This window comes from Lolium perenne, chromosome 4 (genome assembly GCF_019359855.2).
Source record: "Lolium perenne isolate Kyuss_39 chromosome 4, Kyuss_2.0, whole genome shotgun sequence".
Lineage (NCBI taxonomy): Eukaryota > Viridiplantae > Streptophyta > Magnoliopsida > Poales > Poaceae > Lolium > Lolium perenne.
In genome coordinates, this window is record NC_067247.2 from 253,506,316 (window position 1) to 253,527,215 (window position 20,900).

The following is a 20,900-nucleotide window of genomic DNA, read 5'->3' on the forward strand; positions in this document are numbered from 1 at the left end:
AGCTTACTCAATGTTTCAAAGGCGACATGAGATCGAAAGAAAAAGGCAAGTGACAAAATATCAGGTGACAAAGATAATCCAAGAAAAGAAACTTTATTGTACATAGAGAATGACATGCGGGTCCCATTTTGCAGCAGCGGTCCCAACGTTTCAAATGCGGCTTGAGATCAAAAAAAAAAGTAGCCAGAAATTAGGGGGTAAAAAAAACTCCAAGAAAGGAAAGTTTTATCGTTCATACAGGCTGACATGTGGGACCTATGAGCCAGCAGAGTCCTCAACGTTTCAAAGGCGGCAGGGGATCAAAAGAAAAAGGAAATAGCCAAAAATCAGAGGGTGAAAAAAAACCAAGAAAAGAAAGTTTTATAGTACATAGAGGATGACATGCGGGTCCCATGATCCTGCAGGTTCCTCAACGTTTCAAATGTGACATGAGATCGAAAGAAAAAGGCAAGTGACCAAATATCAGGAGCCAAAAATAATTCAAGAAAAGAAAGTTTTATAGTACATAGAGGATGACATGCGGGTCCCATGATCCTGCAGGTTCCTCAACGTTTCAAACGTGGCATGAGATCGAAAGAAAAAGGCAAGTGACCAAATATCAGGAGCCAAAAATAATTCAAGAAAAGAAACTTGATTGTACATAGAGGATGACATGCGGGTCCCATTTAGCAGCAGCGGTCTCAACGTTTCCAAGGCGGCAAGGGATCAAAAGAAAAAGGAAGTAGCCAGAAATCAGGGGGTCAAAAAAAATCCAAGAATAGAAAGAATTTTGGTTCATAGAGGATGACATGCGGGACCCATGAGTGCCAAAAATAATCCAAGAAAAGAAATTTTATTGTACATAGAGGATGACATGCGGGTCCCATTTTGCAGCAGCGGTCTCAACGTTTTCAAGGCGGCACAGGACCAAAAGAAAAATGAAGTAGCCAGAAATCAGGGGGTGAAAAAAATCCAAGAAGAAAGATTTCAATTGGGCTGCATCTGGACATCTGGGCCTTCGAACTATCCTGCTTGGCCTTTTGACTCGTACAATTTCAGCCCACTCCAAAACAGGAAAGTTTGGAATTTTCTAAAAAAACAGGAAAGTCCTATGCTTCGCAAAAACAAAAAAAACAAGGAGATTCAACATATAAGTTTGTTTATGTAAAAATAAAGATTTAATTTATCCGTTTGAAATAGCTCAGAGCGCAATACACTGTTTATTGTCTGCAAAATAATCAAGATATCACATGTTTGTTGTACGGGGAGGCTGACATCGGGGACCCATGAGCCAGCAGCGTCGTCAACATTTTAAAGGCGGCAGGGGATGGAAAGAAAAAATAAACCAAAAATCTGTTGGTAAAAAATCCAAGAAAAGAAACATTTTTGTTCTAAGAGGATGACATGCGGGACCCATGAGGCAGCAGCATCCTCAGCGTTTATTGTTCATAGAGACTGACATGTGGGACCCGTGAGCCAGCAGCGTCCTCAACGTTTTAAAGGCTGCAGGAGATCGAAAGAAAAAATAAGCCAAAAATCGTTTGGTCAACAAAATCCAAGAAAAGAAACATTTACCGTTCTGAGAGGATGACATGCGGGGCCCATGAGGCAGCAGCATCCTCAGCGATTTCAAGGCGGCAGGTGATACGTCTCAAACGTATCTATAATTTCTTATGTTCCATGCTAGTTTTATGACAATACCTACATGTTTTGTTCACACTTTATATCGTTTTGATGCGTTTTCCGGAACTAACCTATTGACGAGATGCCGAAGGGCCGCCTCGTTTTCGCTGTTTTTGGTTTCAGAAATCCTAGTAAGGAAATATTCTCGGAATCGGACGAAATCAATGCCCAGCATCCTATTTTTCCACGAAGCTTCTAGAACACCCGAGAGCCGCCAGAGAGGAGCCCTGGGGGGGCCACATGCCAGGCCAGCGCGGCCCTGGCCCTGGCCGCGCTGCCCTACTGTGTGGTGGCCTTGTCAGCCCTCCGACTCCGCCTCTTCGCCTATATAAAGGTCCCTGACCTAAATCTTCGATACGGAAAAGCCACGGTACGAGAAACCTTCCAGAGCCGCCGCCATCGTGAAGCCAAGATCTGGGGGACAGGAGTCTCTGTTCCGGCACGCCGCCGGGACGGGGAAGTGCCCCCGGAAGACTTCTTCATCAACACCACCGCCATCTTCATCACCGCTGCTGTCTCCCATGAGGAGGGAGTAGTTCTCCATCGAGGCTAAGGGCTGTACCGGTAGCTATGTGGTTAATCTCTCTCTCTGTACCCCAATACAATGATCTCATGAATTGCCTTGCATAATTGAGATCCATATGATGAGCTTTGTATCACTATTAGTCTATGTGCTACTCTTGTGATGTTATTAAAGTAGTATATTCCTCCTTCACGGTGTAATGGTGACAGTGTGTGCATCGTGTAGTTCTTGGCGTAGGTTATGATCATAATCTCTTGTAGGTTATGGAGTTAATTATTACTATGATAGTATTGATATGATTTATTCCCCCTTCATAGTGTAAAGGTGACAGTGTGTATGCTATGTTAGTACTCGGTTTAAATTGCAAAGATCTATTATGCTCTAAAGGTTACTTAAATATGAATGCCGAATGTTGTGGAGCTTGTTAACTCCGGCATTGAGGTGCTCTTGTAGCCCTACACAAGGAATGGTGTTCATTATCAAACAAGAGTATATGTAGCACAAAGGAAGAGAACTTATTTATTTATGTGATCAATGTTGAGAGTGCCCACTGATACGTCTCCGACGTATCGATAATTTCTTATGTTCCATGCCACATTATTGATGATATCTACATGTTTTATGCACACTTTATGTCATATTCGTGCATTTTCTAGAACTAACCTATTAACAACATGCCGAAGTGCCAGTTCCTGTTTTCTGCTGTTTTTGGTTTCAGAAATCCTAGTAAAGAAATATTCTCGGAATTGGACGAAATCAACGCCCAGGTTCCTATTTTGCCCGGAAGCATCCAGAACACCCGAGAACCGCCAAAGAGGGGGCACAGGCCCACCAAACCCTAGGCCAGCGCGGCCAGGGGGGCCCGCGCCACCCTATGGTGTGGGCACCCCTTCGACCCTCTGGCGCCGCCTCTTCGCCTATTTAAAGCCTCCGTCGCGAAAACCCTGATACGATCGACGAAACCCACAGAAACCTTCCAGAGCCGCCGCCATCGCGAAGCCAAGATCTGGGGGACAGGAGTCTGTGTTTCGGCACGCCGCCGGAACAGGGAAGTGCCCCCGGAAGGCTTCTCCATCGACACCGCTGCCATCTCCACCGCCATCTTCATCACCGCTGCTGCTCCCATGATGAGGAGGGAGTAATCCACCCCCGAGGCTGAGGGCTCCGCTGTAGCTATGTGGTTCATCTCTCTCCCATGTACCTCAATACAATAATCTCATGAGCTGCTTTACATGATTGAGATTCATATGAGTTTTATATCACTATTCATCTATGTGCTACTCTAGTGATGTTATTAAAGTAGTTTTATTCCTCCTGCACGGTGTAATGGTGACAGTGTGTGCATCCGTGTTAGTACTTGGTTTATGCTGTGATCATGATCTCTTGTAGATTGCAAAGTTAACTATTGCTATGATAGTATTGATGTGATCTATTCCTCCTTTCTTAGGATGAAGGTGATAGTGTGCATGCTACGTTAGTACTTGGTTTAGTCGTATTGATCTATCTTACACTCTAAGGTTACTTAAATATGAACATTGAATTGTGGAGCTTGTTAACTCTGGCATTGAGGGTTCGTGTAATCCTACGCAATGTGTTCATCATCCAACAAGAGTGTAGAGTATGCATTTATCTATTCTGTTATGTGATCAATGTTGAGAGTGTCCACTAGTGAAAGTGTAATCCCTAGGCCTTGTTCCTAAATACTGCTATCGCTGCTTGTTTACTGTTTTACTGTGTTACTACTGCTGCAATACTACCACCATCAACTACACGCCAGCAAGCTATTTTCTGGCACCGTTGCTACTGCTCATATATATTCATACCACCTGTATTTCACTATCTCTTCGCCGAACTAGTGCACCTATTTGGTGTGTTGGGGACACAAGAGACTTCTTGCTTTGTGGTTGCAGGGTTGCATGAGAGGGATATCTTTGACCTCTTCCTCCCTGAGTTCGATAAACCTTGGGTGATCCACTTAAGGGAAAACTTGCTGCTGTTCTACAAACCTCTGCTCTTGGAGGCCCAACACTGTCTACAGGAAAAGGAGGGGGGCGTAGACATCAAGCTATTTTCTGGCGCCGTTGCCGGGGAGGAAAGGTAAAAGGTACTCACCCTCCGGATCTCGGCTACCAAGCTATTTTCCGGCGCCGTTGTAAGTACTCAAAGCTATTTCCTTTAGATCCTGCAATTGCATCTTTTTGTTTCTTGTTTACACTAGTTTGGCATAATGGACAAAAATGAGCTTCTTATGCTATTTCCTGATTTAAAACATGGATTGTTTGATGCGAAAATTAAAAAACCTATGGAATCTTATTTACATGCTGGTAGTAATATTAGTATGAACACTTTGAACACCATTGTTGATAATGATATAGAAAGTTCTAAGCTTGGGGAAGCTGGTTTTCATGATCTTTTTAGTCCCCCAAGAATTGAGGAGAAAATTTTCTTTGATGATACTTTGCCTCCAATTTATGATGATTATAATGATGGTAGTCTTATGGTACCACCTACTATGGAGAGTAAATTTGATTATGATTACAATATGCCTCCTATATTTGATAGCTACTTTGTTGAATTTGCTCCCACTACAACTAATAAAATTGATTATGCTTATGTGGAGAGTAATAATTTTATGCATGAGACTCGTGATAAGAATGTTTTATGTGATAGTTATATTGTTGAGTTTGCTCATGATGCTACTGAAAGTTATTATGAGAGAGGAAAATATGGTTGTAGAAATTTTCATGTTACTAAAATGCCTCTCTATGTGCTGAAATTTTTCAAGCTATACTTGTTTTATCTTCCTATGCTTGTTACTTTGCTCTTCATGAACTTGTTTATTTACAAGATTCCTATGCATAGGAAGCATGTTAGACTTAAATGTGTTTTGAATTTGCCTCTTGATGCTCTCTTTCGCTTCAACTACTATTTCTTATGAGTGCATCATTAAAACTGCTGAGCCCATCTTAATGGCTATAAAGAAAGAACTTCTTGGGAGATAACCCATGTGTTATTTTGCTACAGTACTTTGTTTTATATTTGTGTATTGGAAGTTGTTTACTACTGTAGCAACCTCTCCTTATCTTAGTTTTGTGTTTTGTTGTGCCAAGTGAAGCCTCTAATCGAAGGTTGATACTAGATTTGGATTTCTCCGCAGAAACAGATTTCTATCTGTCACGAATCTGGGCTGTTTTATCTGTAGAAAAATCAGAAAAATATGCCAATTTACGTGCGTGTTCCTCAGATATGTACGCAACTTTCATTAGTTTTGAGTTTTCTGATCTGAGCAACGGAAGTATTTATTAGAAATTCGTCTTTACGGACTGTTCTGTTTTGACAGATTCTGCCTTTTATTTCGCATTGCTTCTTTCGCTGTGTTGGGTGGATTTCTTTGTTCCATTACCTTCCAGTAGCTTTGAGCAATGTCCAGAAGTGTTAAGAATGATTGTGTCACCTCTGAACATGTGAGTTTTTGATTATGTACTAACCCCTCTAATGAAGTTTATGAGAAGTTTGGTGTGAAGGAAGTTTTCAAGGGTCAAGAGAGGAGGATGATATACTATGATCAAGAAGAGTGAAAGCTCTAAGCTTGGGGATGCCCCGGTGGTTCACCCCTGCATATTCTAAGAAGACTCAAGCGTCTAAGCTTGGGGATGCCCAAGGCATCCCCTTCTTCATCGACAACATTATCAGGTTCCTCCCCTGAAACTATATTTTTATTCCGTCACATCTTATGTACTTTACTTGGAGCGTCTGTGTGCTTTGTTTTTGTTTTTGTTTGAATAAATGCTTGTGTGGGAGAGAGACACGCTCCGCTGGTTCGTATGAACACATGTGTTCTTAGCTTTTAGTATTCATGGCGAAGTTTCTTCTTCGTTAAATTGTTATATGGTTGGAATTGGAAAATGATACATGTAGTAATTGGTAAAATGTCTTGGATAATGTGATACTTGGCAATTGTTGTGCTCATGTTTAAGCTCTTGCATCATATACTTTACACCTATTAGTGAAGAAATACATAGAGCTTGTTAAAATTTGGTTTGCATGAGTGGTTTCTCTAGAGTCTAGATATTTTCCAGTGAGGTGTTTGAACAACAAGGAAGACGATGTATAGTCTTATAATGCTTGTAATATGTCTTTTATGTGAGTTTTGCTGTACTAGTTCGTGCTTGTGTTTGCTTCAAACAACCTTGCTAGCCTAAACCTTGTATCGAGAGGGAATACTTCTCATGCATCCAAATCCTTGAGCCAAACAACACTATGCCATTTGTGTCCACTATACCTACCTACTACATGGTATTTCCTGCCATTCCAAAGTAAATTGCTTGAGTGCTACCTTTAAACAATTCAAAATTTATCACCTCTGATTTGTGTCAAAGTTTTATAGCTCATGAGGAAGTATGTGGTGTTTATCTTTCAATCTTGTTGGGCAACTTTCACCAATGGACTAGTGGCTTCATCCGCTTATCCAATAATTTTGCAAAAAGAGCTGGCAATGGGATTCCCAGTCCCAAATTAATTAACAAAAATAGACACTCCTCCATGGTATGTGATTGTTGGACGGCACCCGAAGGATTCGGTTAGCCATGGCTTGTGTAAGCAAAGGTTGGGAGGAGTGTCATCATAATAAAACTAAAATAAAAAGGCACTCCTTCATGGTATGAGATTGTTGGCAGGCACCCGAGGATTCGGTTAGCCATGGTTTGTGAAAGAAAGGTTGGAAGGAGTGCCACCCAAAAATAAAATAAAATGGGAGCCGCTCTTTGAAGGTTTGTCTGGCAAGGGGGTTAGAGTACCCGCTACCATTCATTGACAACAACATACACCTCTCAAAACTTTATTTTTATGCTCTCTTTATGTTTTCAAAATCAAAGCTCTAGCACAAATATAGCAATCGATGCTTTCCTCTTTGAAGGACCATTCTTTTACTTTTATGTTGAGTCAGTTCACCTATTTCTCTCCACCTCAAGAAGCAAACACTTGTGTGAACTGTGCATTGATTCCTACATACTTGCTTATTGCACTTATTATATTACTCTACATTGACAACTATCCATGAGATATACATGTTATAAGTTGAAAGCAACCGCTAAAACTTAATCTTCCTTTGTGTTGCTTCAATGCTTTACTATGAATTATTGCTTTATGAGTTAACTCTTATGCAAGACTTATTGATGCTTGTCTTTAAGTACTATTCATGAAAAGTCTTTGCTGTATGATTCACTTGTTTACTCATGTCATATACATTGTTTTGATCGCTGCATTCATTACATATGTTTACAATATGATCAAGTTTATGATGGCATGTCACTCCAGAAATTATCTTTGTTATCGTTTACCTGCTCGGGACAAGCAGAAACTAAGCTTGGGGATGCTGATACGTCTCCGACGTATCGATAATTTCTTATGTTCCATGCCACATTATTGATGATATCTACATGTTTTATGCACACTTTATGTCATATTCGTGCATTTTCTGGAACTAACCTATTAACAAGATGCCGAAGTGCCGTTCGTTTTTCGCTGTTTTTGGTTTCAGAAATCCTAGTAAAGAAATATTCTCGGAATTGGACGAAATCAACGCCCAGGTTCCTATTTTGCCCGGAAGCATCCAGAACACCCGAGAGCCGCCAGAGAGGGGGCACAGGCCCACCAAACCCTAGGCCGGCGCGGCCAGGGGGGGCCCGCGCCACCCTATGGTGTGGGCACCCCTTCGACCCTCTGGCGCCGCCTCTTCGCCTATTTAAAGCCTCCGTCGCGAAAACCCTGATACGATCGACGAAACCCACAGAAACCTTCCAGAGCCGCCGCCATCGCGAAGCCAAGATCTGGGGGACAGGAGTCTCTGTTCCGGCACGCCGCCGGAACGGGGAAGTGCCCCCGGAAGGCTTCTCCATCGACACCGCTGCCATCTCCACCGCCATCTTCATCACCGCTGCTGCTCCCATGATGAGGAGGGAGTAATCCACCCCCGAGGCTGAGGGATCCGCTGTAGCTATGTGGTTCATCTCTCTCCCATGTACCTCAATACAATAATCTCATGAGCTCCTTTACATGATTGAGATTCATATGAGTTTTGTATCACTATTCATCTATGTGCTACTCTAGTGATGTTATTAAAGTAGTTTTATTCCTCCTGCACGGTGTAATGGTGACAGTGTGTGCATCCGTGTTAGTACTTGGTTTATGCTATGATCATGATCTCTTGTAGATTGCGAAGTTAACTATTGCTATGATAGTATTGATGTGATCTATTCCTCCTTTCTTAGCATGAAGGTGACAGTGTGCATGCTACGTTAGTACTTGGTTTAGTCGTATTGATCTATCTTACACTCTAAGGTTACTTAAATATGAACATTGAATTGTGGAGCTTGTTAACTCCGGCATTGAGGGTTCGTGTAATCCTACGCAATGTGTTCATCATCCAACAAGAGTGTAGAGTATGCATTTATCTATTCTGTTATGTGATCAATGTTGAGAGTGTCCACTTGTGAAAGTGTAATCCCTAGGCCTTGTTCCTAAATACTGCTATCGCTGCTTGTTTACTGTTTTACTGTGTTACTACTGCTGCAATACTACCACCATCAACTACACGCCAGCAAGCTATTTTCTGGCACCGTTGCTACTGCTCATATATATTCATACCACCTGTATTTCACTATCTCTTCGCCGAACTAGTGCACCTATTTGGTGTGTTGGGGACACAAGAGACTTCTTGCTTTGTGGTTGCAGGGTTGCATGAGAGGGATATCTTTGACCTCTTCCTCCCTGAGTTCGATAAACCTTGGGTGATTGATACGTCTCCGACGTATCGATAATTTCTTATGTTCCATGCCACATTATTGATGTTATCTACATGTTTTATGCACACTTTATGTCATATTCGTGCATTTTCTGGAACTAACCTATTAACAAGATGCCGAAGTGCCAGTTCCTGTTTTCTGCTGTTTTTGGTTTCAGAAATCCTAGTAACGAAATATTCTCGGAATTGGACGAAATCAACGCCCAGGTTCCTATTTTGCCCGGAAGCATCCAGAACACCTGAGAGCCACCAGGGAGGGGGCACAGGCCCACCAAACCCTAGGCCGGCGCGGCCAGGGGGGGCCGCGCCACCCTATGGTGTGGGCACCCCTTCGACCCTCTGGCGCCGCCTCTTCGCCTATTTAAAGCCTCCATCGCGAAAACCCTGATACGATTGACGAAACCCATAGAAAACCTTCCAGAGCCGCCGCCATCGCGAAGCCAAGATCTGGGGGACATGAGTCTCTGTTCCGGCACGCCGCCGGAACGGGGAAGTGCCCCCGGAAGGCTTCTCCATCGACACTGCTGCCATCTCCACCGCCATCTTCATCACCGCTGCTGCTCCCATGAGGAGGGAGTAGTTCTCCATCGAGGCTCGGGGCTGTACCGGTAGCTATGTGGTTCATCTCTCTCCTATGTGCTTCAATACAATAATCTCATGAGCTGCCTTACATGATTGAGATTCATATGATGATGCTTGTAATCTAGATGTCGTTATGCTAGTCAAGTGAATTTTACTTATGTGATCTCCGGAGACTCCTTGTCCCACGTGTGTAAAGGTGACAGTGTGTGCACCGTGTGGGTCTCTTAGGCTATATTTCACAGAATACATATTCACTGTTATGAATGGCATAGTGAAGTACTTATTTATATCTCTTTATGATTGCAATGTGTTTTGTATCACAATTTATCTATGTGCTACTCTAGCAATGTTATTAAAGTAGTTTTATTCCTCCTGCACGGTGTAATGGTGACAGTGTGTGCATCCGTGTTAGTACTTGGTTTATGCTATGATTATGATCTCTTGTAGATTATGAAGTTAACTATTGCTATGATAGTATTGATATGATCTATTCCTCCTACATAGTATGAAGGTGACAGTGTGCATGCTATGTTAGTACTTGGTTTAGTCGAATTGGTCTATCTTACACTCTAAGGTTACTTAAATATGAACATTGAATTGTGGAGCTTGTTAACTCCGGCATTGAGGGTTCGTGTAATCCTACGCAATGTGTTCATCATCCAACAAGAGTGTAGAGTATGCATTTATCTATTCTGTTATGTGATCAATGTTGAGAGTGTCCACTAGTGAAAATGTAATCCCTAGGCCTTGTTCCTAAATACTGCTATCGCTGCTTGTTTACTGTTTTACTGCGTTACTACTGCTGCAATACTACCACCATCAACTACACGCCAGCAAGCTATTTTCTGGCACCGTTGCTACTGCTCATATATATTCATACCACCTGTATTTCACTATCTCTTCGCCGAACTAGTGCACCTATTGGGTGTGTTGGGGACACAAGAGACTTCTTGCTTTGTGGTTGCAGGGTTGCATGAGAGGGATATCTTTGACCTCTTCCTCCCTGAGTTCGATAAACCTTGGGTGATCCACTTAAGGGAAAACTTGCTGCTGTTCTACAAACCTCTGCTCTTGGAGGCCCAACACTGTCTACAGGAAAAGGAGGGGGGCGTAGACATCAAGCTATTTTCTGGCGCCGTTGCCGAGGAGGAAAGGTAAAAGGTACTCACACTCCGGACCTTGGCTACCAAGCTATTTTCCGCCGTTGTAAGTACTCAAAGCTATTTCCTTTAGATCCTGCAATTGCATCTTTTTGTTTCTTGTTTACACTAGTTTGGCATAATGGACAAGAATGAGCTTCTTATACTATTTCCTGATTTAAAACATGGATTGTTTGATGCGAAAATTAAAAAACCTATGAAATCTTATTTGCATGCTGGTAGTAATATTAGTATGAACGCTTTGAACACCATTGTTGATAATGATATAGAAAGTTCTAAGCTTGGGGAAGCTGGTTTTCATGATCTTTTTAGTCCCCCAAGCATTGAGGAGAAAATTTTCTTTGATGATACTTTGCCTCCCATATATGATGATTATAATGATAGTGGTCTTTTGGTGCCACCTACTATGGAGAGTAATTTTTATGATGATAATACTATGCCTCCTACACTTGATGAGAATAATAATGATAGCTACTTTGTTGAATTTGCTCCCACTATTACTAATAAAATTGATTATGCTTATGTGGAGAGTAATAATTTTATGCATGAGACTCATGATAAGAATGCTTTATGTGATAGTTATATTGTTGAGTTTGCTCATGTTGCTACTGAAAGTTATTATGAGAGAGGAAAATATGGTTGTAGAAATTTTCATGTTACTAAAACACCTCTCTATGTGCTGAAATTTTTGAAGCTACACTTGTTTTATCTTCCTATGCTTGTTACTTTGATCTTCATGAACTTGTTTATTTACAAGATTCCTATGCATAGGAAGCATGTTAGACTTAAATGTGTTTTTAATTTGCCTCTTGATGCTCTCTTTTGCTTCAAATACTATTTCTTGCGAGTGCATCATTAAAACTGCTGAGCCCATCTTAATGGTTATAAAGAAAGAACTTCTTGGGAGATAACCCATGTGTTATTTTGCTACAGTACTTTGTTTTATATTTGTGTCTTGGAAGTTGTTTACTACTGTAGCAACCTCTCCTTATCTTAGTTTTGTGTTTTGTTGTGCCAAGTGAAGCCTCTAATCGAAGGTTGATACTAGATTTGGATTTCTGCGCAGAAACAGATTTCTATCTGTCACGAATCTGGGCTGTTTTCTCTGTAGGTAACTCAGAAAAATATGCCAATTTACGTGCGTGTTCCTCAGATATGTGCGCAACTTTCATTAGTTTTGAGTTTTCTGATCTGAGCAACGGAAGTATTTATTAGAAATTCGTCTTTACGGACTGTTCTGTTTTGATAGATTCTGCCTTTTATTTCGCATTGCTTCTTTCGCTGTGTTGGGTGGATTTCTTTGTTCCATTACCTTCCAGTAGCTTTGAGCAATGTCCAGAAGTGTTAAGAATGATTGTGTCACCTCTGAACATGTGAGTTTTTGATTATGTACTAACCCCTCTAATGAAGTTTATGAGAAGTTTGGTGTGAAGGAAGTTTTCAAGGGTCAAGAGAGGAGGATGATATACTATGATCAAGAAGAGTGAAAGTTCTAAGCTTGGGGATGCCCCGGTGGTTCATCCCTGCATATTTCAAGAAGACTCAAGCGTCTAAGCTTGGGGATGCCCAAGGCATCCCCTTCTTCATCGACAACATTATCAGGTTCCTTCCCTGAAACTATATTTTTATTCCATCACATCTTATGTGCTTTGCTTGGAGCGTCTGTGTGCTTTTGTTTTTGTTTTTGTTTGAATAAATGCTTGTGTGGGAGAGAGACACGCTCTGCTGGTTCGTATGAACACATGTGTTCTTAGCTTTTAGTATTCATGGCGAAGTTTCTTCTTCGTTAAATTGTTATATGGTTGGAATTGGAAAATGATACATGTAGTAATTTGCTAAAATGTCTTGGGTAATGTGATACTTGGCAATTGTTGTGCTCATGGTTAAGCTCTTGCATCATATGCTTTGCACCCATTAATGAAGAAATACATAGAGCATGCTAAAATTTGGTTTGCATAATTGGTCTCTCTAAGGTCTAGATAATTTCTAGTATTGAGTTTGAACAGCAAGGAAGACGGTGTAGAGTCTTATAATGTTTACAATATGTCTTTTATGTGAGTTTTGCTGCACCGGTTCATCCTTGTGTTTGTTTCAAATAACCCTGCTAGCCTAAACCTTGTATCGAGAGGGATTACTTCTCATGCATCCAAAATACTTGAGCCAACCACTATGCCATTTGTGTCCACCATACCTACCTACTACATGGTATTTCTCCGCCATTCCAAAGTAAATTGCTTGAGTGCTACCTTTAAAATTCCATCATTCACTTTGCAATATATAGCTCATGGGACAAATAGCTTAAAAACTATTGTGGTATTGAATATGTACTTATGCACTTTATCTCTTATTAAGTTGCTTGTTGTGCGATAACCATGTTTCTGGGGACGCCATCAACTATTCTTTGTTGAATATCATGTGAGTTGCTATGCATGTTCGTCTTGTCTGAAGTAAGAGAGATCTACCACCTTATGGTTAAGCATGCATATTGTTAGAGAAGAACATTGGGCCGCTAACTAAAGCCATGATCCATGGTGGAAGTTTCAGTTTTGGACATATATCCTCAAATGAGAAAATTAATTGTTGCTACATGCTTATGCATAAAAGAGGAGTCCATTATCTGTTGTCTATGTTGTCCCGGTATGGATGTCTAAGTTGAGAATAATCAATAGCGAGAAATCCAATGCGAGCTTTCTCCTTAGACCTTTGTACAGGCGGCATAGAGGTACCCCATTGTGACACTTGGTTAAAACATGTGCATTGCAATGATCCGGTAGTCCAAGCTAATTAGGACAAGGTGCGGGCACTATTAGTATACTATGCATGAGGCTTGCAACTTGTAAGATATAATTTACATAACTCATATGCTTTATTACTACCGTTGACAAAATTGTTTCATGTTTTCAAAATCAAAGCTCTAGCACAAATATAGCAATCGATGCTTTTCCTCTATGGAGGACCATTCTTTTACTTTTATTGTTGAGTCAGTTCACCTATTTCTCTCCACCTCAAGAAGCAAACACTTGTGTGAACTGTGCATTGATTCCTACATACTTGCTTATTGCACTTATTATATTACTCTATGTTGACAATATCCATGAGATACACATGTTACAAGTTGAAAGCAACCGCTGAAACTTAATCTTCCTTTGTGCTGCTTCAATGCCTTTACTATGAATTATTGCTTTATGAGTTAACTCTTATGCAAGACTTATTGATGCTTGTCTTGAAGTGCTATTCATGAAAAGTCTTTGCTTTATGATTCACTTGTTTACTCATGTCATATAAATTGTTTTGATCGCTGCATTCACTACATATGCTTTACAAATAGTATGATCAAGGTTATGATGGCATATCACTCCAGAAATTATCTTTGTTTATCGTTTACCTGCTCGGGACGAGCAGAAACTAAGCTTGGGGATGCTGATACGTCTCCGACGTATCGATAATTTCTTATGTTCCATGCCACATTATTGATGTTATCTACATGTTTTATGCACACTTTATGTCATATTCGTGCATTTTCTGGAACTAACCTATTAACAAGACTAGGGTTTGCAGACAATGATTCGATTGATTCTTCGTCCCTCGACTCCCCCTTTATATAGGAGGTGGAGCCGAGGGATTCGTGCTATACAAGTTTACAGAGTCCGGGACGGTTTCTAACTCATCCCGCCAGATTACAAACAACACTTCCTATTACAACTCTATCTTTCCTTAGTAAATGTTGAGCTCCCGAATCTTCTTATTCTTCGGGTATTGGGCCTCCAGTAAACCCCGGGTACCATCTTCGGCAGGCCCATTTGGGATGCCTATGTCAATCAGGGAGGGGAATAATAGGTAATCGTTTTTTTATATTGGTACATATGATGATCGATATTTGGTAGGTGTTAGGGCACATAATATTTCCTGTTTATTTGGGTGTAGAATCATTTTTAATTTTATTGACCGATCCTGAGTACTTCCTGTTTATTTTGGTAGTTCCATCTTTGTTAAACTTGAAAATAAAATTTAATAGTAGTAAAGATTGTTGAGACACCGATGTCTGCAACTATGAATATGTGCACAACATTCAGATCAATCACCTGAATAAAAGCAGATCTGTCATTTATATTTCCTCAATGAATTCCTCTGTTTGATGAAACTTGTGGGTTCGATGCACTTGCTGTTGAGGTTTTAACCTTTTTAAAATCATTCATCAATGCCAATGTTGTTCGTAAAATTCTGAAATTGTATCTATCAGCCGCAGCTATGGCGACACGAAAGGCGCAGTCGTCGATGCCGGCGCCGACTTTTGTAGACCTCTACATGACAGATTTCATTACCATATTGTTCAGTAAGTCATTAGCATGGGCTAATAAGCACCACATAATTTAAGTTTCTTAATTCTTTGGTGGTATGTTCTTTCAAATAATTGGTTAAGCAGTGCCATTTTTTAACTTTGTTCTTTGTCCCTCAGTGAAGCAGATGAAATTTACAAAATCTATAGCATTCTTCGCACTCCAAATCATTATACTTGGGCTGAAGGACTGCAGGTTGCAGCATTTATACATTTTTAGTATCTTCAGGTAAAATCTTTAGTGCCCTTCTCTCTGATTCAGATATTTATTATTATTAGGACATAATATTGATCTTTAACCGCCACATATTCTCAGTAGTCTGAAAGCGTACATCTTTTGCAAATATTCAAATTCTTGTTAATATTATACCAATACACGAGCAAGAAATATACTCTTCTTAGTGCCAAAATACATGCCAATACATAGTGTGCTGACATGGATAAATAAAATAAAATAACAAATGATTTGGGTAACAATTTTTTTTTTTGCAAGTTTGGGTACACCGTGCCTATGGCAAAATTCAAAAACCGATATAAACCACCTGTCAGTCTTTCAAACGTGTTTGTAGAGAGACATGTACGTGTGGGGGTTTATAGGGGCGAATGTATGTATGTGTCTGTGGATGAATTTGTTTTTTGGGCGTCATTCTATCAGCACATGTTCCTAAATTTTGTTTGGATTATTGGGACGACCTTATTCCAATAAATGTATAATCGAGCAGAATTTTTTTATGTCAGCATAGAATATTGTACTTTTTATTGGCAGAATGCCCATTCAAAAAAGGTTCATTTTTTAGATGATCAAACAGATAAATGACTTACCGAAACGATACAAACTTATAATAAAAGTACAACCATAGAAAATTAAACATTGTTTCACATATTCCAGTTTGAATTAGAACTTCATCGATAAACACCGCCGCCACATGACCACTATAATTTTATTTATTTGTATTCTGGACTCGCAAAATTTAATCCAGCTAATCCACCTTGCTCTCTCCTTTGGTGTGCGTGCGGCTAGATCCAGCTTCAAATTTTCTTTTTTTAGACGAAGCTTCTTCTGTGGGAATCGATGTGGCCCTCGTACATGTCTCTCCTTAATAGTACTAAAAATTTTACTTGCTCCCGTATCGACATGGTCAATCCAAACATGGGCTCGGACACCTAAGTCATAATCAAATGAACATTAACGATATATAATAATAGAATAATCAGTCATAAAAATATTGATGAGCCTTTACCTTCAAGAAGTTGAAAATGAGAGGATGTTGGGCATGTCGTAATTTGGAGGGTCGTTGAAGCCGTGGTTTCAAGTGACCCTGAAAAATAATAATTAGAAAATTGAACTGATTTGGCTTTCTTATAGATTTGGTACATACAAAAATAAATAAATCTTACTTGTTTTTTGATCTACTTTTAAGTCACGGGCCACAAGAATAGCCCCATTTTGTTCGGCTAACAGCATAGTGTTGCCGTAAGAATAAGCCGTTTCTCCAAAAATACGGCCAAATATGATGTTGTACGTGGAATCTACAACAGCAAACTCCCTCACCCAGCTAGGGGCTACAAAATCTCTTTCAAATGGGCCGACATAAATGACGACGCCCAACACACCTAAAAACATTATGAAAATTAATTTATTTTACGAAAATCTATGAAAAAAATGTATATTTTGAAGTACCAACTATTTACCCGTCAGCGAGCCATCGGGCAAATAAAAAGGATCAGCCATAATGCAGCTTCTACGAACTGTAAACAAAACTCTTCATTAAGGAAAATCGAATTTAAAAGTGAACACGTTAGCCATATCATCATGAATTAGGAAGAAACTTTACCTTTTCAGTTTAGCTTTTACAGTGCGATTAACCAGTAATAATCCTAATAATCAGTACATCGAAGCCTAAAGTTAATCAGAAGTAAAAAAAAACGAAGGATCTTCATGCACCAAGGTTACTAAGAAACATGCATGCATCACAGATATATTAGGTCGATTGTTCTACTTACGTAGATTTGTATACGGCTAGGCGGCTAATGAAATGTAGTGCTCCATTTATCTATATGTAGACTCGAAAATGATCTATACTCATACGACTGATTTACACAAATCAAGCCATAGCTTTTGAATTCAGAAGCTAAGGCCCACAAAATTGAAGCATTTACATACCTGAACGGGACAAGTTCTTGTTGATCTGCTGTGAAAAATATTGACTGTAATGAGTTGGGGAGGTGGTACGTATTGCTTTTGGGGTGGCCTAGCTTTATAGGCGGACCATGTAATGAGATCTGACTGGCAAATCTAAATCTTTACTATTAGAGTAAACATGGAAGAGAGATATCATCCTTTCCATCACAATAGGTTTAGAATCCAATATTTCCTTTGACAGCGTTTCTCAAATATGCGCTAAAAAAAAGTTCATGTTTTTGCTTTGGTGATTGATCAGATGGGAGGTAGAAGGATGAGGATAGTGCAATGAAGGAAGGTGTCTTCCTGGAGCGTGTAGAACCAAGTCTAGAACAGAATTCGTGTTACCATATTTTGATGTTACCATAAAAATTCAGCGTTGACAACAGCCTACGTGATTGTCTAGTTAGTTTGTACGTGATTGAGGAGAACCAAGTCTGGAGCATAATTGATGTTACCATAACTATTCTGCGTTGACAATAGCCAGAGATATCGTTACTGATTTTTATACCATACTTAATTTGTGCGTGGAGATATTTGGGGTGTGACTTGATCGGACGAAGCTGAGATAGGGAGAATAGATTAGAGGGTCCGGATTGTTTTAATGACGACCACCAAAGTGCGTTGAGTGTCAAACGACCAACTCTCATTTAATAGTAAAGATGCCGAAGTGCCAGTTCCTGTTTTCTGCTGTTTTTGGTTTCAGAAATCCTAGTAACGAAATATTCTCGGAATTGGACGAAATCAACGCCCAGGTTCCTATTTTGCCCGAAGCATCCAGAACACCCGAGAGCCACCAGGGAGGGGGCACAGGCCCACCAAACCCTAGGCCGGCGCGGCCAGGGGGGCCCGCGCCACCCTATGGTGTGGGCACCCCTTCGACCCTCTGGCGCCGCCTCTTCGCCTATTTAAAGCCTCCGTCGCGAAAACCCTGATACGATTGACGAAACCCACAGAAAACCTTCCAGAGCAGCCGCCATCGCGAAGCCAAGATCTGGGGGACAGGAGTCTCTGTTCCGGCACGCCGCCGGAACGGGGAAGTGCCCCCGGAAGGCTTCTCCATCGACACCGCTGCCATCTCCACCGCCATCTTTATCACCGCTGCTGCTCCCATGAGGAGGGAGTAGTTCTCCATCGAGGCTCGGGGCTGTACCGGTAGCTATGTGGTTCATCTCTCTCCTATGTGCTTCAATACAATAATCTCATGAGCTGCCTTACATGATTGAGATTCATATGATGATGCTTGTAATCTAGATGTCGTTATGCTAGTCAAGTGAATTTTACTTATGTGATCTCCGGAGACTCCTTGTCCCACGTGTGTAAAGGTGACAGTGTGTGCACCGTGTGGGTCTCTTAGGCTATATTTCATAGAATACTTATTCACTGTTATGAATGGCATAGTGAAGTGCTTATTTATATCTCTTTATGATTGCAATGTGTTTTGTATCACAATTTATCTATGTGCTACTCTAGCAATGTTATTAAAGTAGTTTTATTCCTCCTGCACGGTGTAATGGTGACAGTGTGTGCATCCGTGTTAGTACTTGGTTTATGCTATGATTATGATCTCTTGTAGATTATGAAGTTAACTATTGCTATGATAGTATTGATATGATCTATTCCTCCTACATAGTATGAAGGTGACAGTGTGCATGCTATGTTAGTACTTGGTTTAGTCGAATTGGTCTATCTTACACTCTAAGGTTACTTAAATATGAACATTGAATTGTGGAGCTTGTTAACTCCGGCATTGAGGGTTCGTGTAATCCTACGCAATGTGTTCATCATCCAACAAGAGTGTAGAGTATGCATTTATCTATTCTGTTATGTGATCAATGTTGAGAGTGTCCACTAGTGAAAGTGTAATCCCTAGGCCTTGTTCCTAAATACTGCTATCGCTGCTTGTTTCTTGTTTCTTTGCGTTACTACTGCTGCAATACTACCACCATCAACTACACGCCAGCAAGCTATTTTCTGGCACCGTTGCTACTGCTCATATATATTCATACCACCTGTATTTCACTATCTCTTCGCCGAACTAGTGCACCTATTGGGTGTGTTGGGGACACAAGAGACTTCTTTCTTTGTGGTTGCAGGGTTGCATGAGAGGGATATCTTTGACCTCTTCCTCCCTGAGTTCGATAAACCTTGGGTGATCCACTTAAGGGAAAACTTGCTGCTGTTCTACAAACCTCTGCTCTTGGAGGCCCAACACTGTCTACAGGAAAAGGAGGGGGGCGTAGACATCAAGCTATTTTCTGGCGCCGTTGCCGGGGAGGAAAGGTAAAAGGTACTCACACTCCGGACCTCGGCTACCAAGCTATTTTCCGCCGTTGTAAGTACTCAAAGCTATTTCCTTTAGATCCTGTAATTGCATCTTTTTGTTTCTTGTTTACACTAGTTTGGCATAATGGACAAGAATGAGCTTCTTATACTATTTCCTGATTTAAAACATGGATTGTTTGATGCGAAAATTAAAAAACCTATGAAATCTTATTTGCATGCTGGTAGTAATATTAGTATGAACGCTTTGAACACCATTGTTGATAATGATATAGAAAGTTCTAAGCTTGGGGAAGCTGGTTTTCATGATCTTTTTAGTCCCCCAAGCATTGGGGACACAAGAGACTTCTTGTATCGTGATTGCAGGGTTGCTTGAGAGGGATATCTTTGACCTCTTCCTCCCTGAGTTCGATAAACCTTGGGTGATCCACTTAAGGGAAACTTGCTGCTGTTCTACAAACCTCTGCTCTTGGAGGCCCAACACTGTCTACAGGAATAGAAGCGTGCGTAGACATCAAGCACTTTTCTGGCGCCGTTGCCGGGGAACTAAAGAAAAGTTACACCACGAAAATTGCCAACTCCCACGGCAACAGCACTTTTCTGGCGCCGTTGCCGGGGAGGAAAGGTAAAAGGCACTCATACTCCGGTCCCAGGTAACTAAGTACTTTTCTGTTGCCGTTGTGTGTGTGCTCGAAGCTATTTCCTTTAGATCCTGCAATTGCATCTTTTTGTCTCTTGTTTTACACTAGTAAGGCTTAATGGAAGACAACAACAAAATGAGAGATCTTTATGAACTTTATCTTGAATTAGGACATGATGTGTTTGAAGATAAAATTAAAAAACCCATGGAGCTTTATATGCATGCTAATGGGAATGTTATTAGTATGAATGCTTTGAACACCATTGTTGCTAATGCTATGGAAAATTCTAAGCTTGGGGAGGTCGGTTTTGATGAAAATGATCTCTTTAGCCCTCCGGGTATTGAGGAGAAAGTTTATGTTGATTATGATATGCCTCCTATTTATCATGATTACAATGATAGTGGTCTTCTGGTGCCGCCTACTATGGAGGATAAGTTTAATTATGATTACAATATGCCTCCTATATTTGATGATGAGAATAATAATGATAGCTACTTTGTTGAATTTGCTCCCACTACAACTAATAAAATTGATTATGCTTATGTGGAGAGTAATGATACTTTTATGCATGTGAATAAGAATGCTTTATGTGATAGTTACATCGTTGAATTTGTTCATGATGCCTCTGAAAGTTATTATGAGAGAGGAAAATATGGTTGTAGAAATTTTCATGTTACTAAAACACCTCTCTATATGCTGAAATTTTTGAAGTTACACTGGTTTTATCTT